This window comes from Carlito syrichta, unplaced genomic scaffold (assembly GCF_000164805.1).
Source record: "Carlito syrichta isolate Samal-C Ts95f unplaced genomic scaffold, Tarsius_syrichta-2.0.1 Scaffold153821, whole genome shotgun sequence".
Classification (NCBI taxonomy): domain Eukaryota; kingdom Metazoa; phylum Chordata; class Mammalia; order Primates; family Tarsiidae; genus Carlito; species Carlito syrichta.
In genome coordinates, this window is record NW_007097917.1 from 1984 (window position 1) to 3450 (window position 1467).

The 1467-nt window shown below is 52.6% G+C and overlaps 1 protein-coding gene across 1 annotated transcript in view; it reads left to right on the top strand.

The window, feature by feature from the left end:
• The window catches only part of RILPL1 (Rab interacting lysosomal protein like 1), a 28057-nt gene that overhangs the window by 1888 nt on the left and 24702 nt on the right, over positions 1-1467 (top strand). The gene's annotated exons all lie outside the window — the stretch shown is intronic.

Below are 1467 nucleotides of genomic sequence, written 5' to 3' on the forward strand. Positions count from 1 at the left end.
GAGTGAGACTCCAACTCAAAAAAAAAAAAAATTAGCCAAGGGTGGTAGCGCGCGCCTGTAGTTCCGGCTACTTGGAAGGCTGAGGCGGAAGGAGCACCTGAATCCAGCAGGTCAAGCTGCAGTGGCCGTGAGCATGCCACTGCACTCCAACCTGGGCGACGGAGTGAGATTCCAACTAAAAAAAAAGAAAAGAAAAGAAAATGGAGCCGGGCACCGTGGCTCATGCCTGTAATCCCAGCACTTTGGGAGGCCAAAGCGAGGGAATTGCCTGAGCCCCGGGGTTCCAGACCAGCCTAGGCAACTTGGCAAGACCTTGTCTGTACAATAGATCAAAAAATTAGCTGGGCACGGTGGTGCGTGCCTGTAGTTCCAGCTACTTGGAATGCTGAAGCAGAAGAATTGCCTGAATTCAGCAGGGCAAGGCTGCGGTGACTGTGAGCATGCCACTGTACTCCAGCATGGGCAACAGAGTGAGACACCAACTCAAAAAAAAAAAAAAAAAAAAAAAGAAAAGAAAATGGGGTTGGGCTGAGTGACTCAGCCTGTAATCCCAGCACTTTGGGAAGCCGAGGCGAGCAGATTGCCTGAGCCCGCGGGCTCAAGACCCACCTGGGCAACTTGGCGAGACCTCATCTCTCCAATCAATCAAAAATTAGTTGGGGGTGGTAGCGCACGCCTGTAGTTCCGGCTACTTAGAAGGCTGAGGCGAAAGGATCGCCGGAGCCCAGCAGGTTGAGGCTGCGGCGCCCAGGGCTGTGCCACTGCACTCCAGTCTGGGTGACAGCGAGACTCCAACTCAAAAAAAAAGAAAAGAAAATGGGAGGCCCAGAGAGAACAAGTCACTGACCTGAAGGCTCACAGCTGAGGAGAGGCAGAGCAGGGCCTGGAACCCAGGACTCTCGCATTGCCCAGTCTGTGATGGCTCCTGGGCACTTGCCATTTGCTCCTCGTCATTCAGTGACCGCCGACTATGTGGCAGGCTGGGAGGATGACACAGTGAGCAAATTCGGACCTGTGGAAGGCAGACATTCGTGAGTCCAGACGTAAGTCAGTGATCACACACACCTTGTGATTCAGCAACTCCACTCCTAGGCACGTACCTGAAAGAACTGAAAATCCATGTCTAAACATTACGTACATGAATGTGACAGCAGCATGATTCAGTGACCAAAAAGCAGAAACAATCCACGTGTCCATCAGCTGGTGAGTGGATTAACAGTGTGATCTGTCCATGCAGTGGAATATTATTCAGCAGGCAAAAAGAATGTGGCACTAGCCGGGCTCGGTGGCTCAGCCTGTAATCCTGCGCCTTTGGGAGGTTGAGGTGAGTGGATTGCCTGAGCCCGCAGGTTCGAGACCCACCTGGGCAGCGAGACCTCATCTCTACAATAAATCAAAAAATCAGCTGGGTGTGGTAGCTCATGCCTGTAATTCCGGCTACTTGGAAGGCTGAGGCGGAAGGATCGC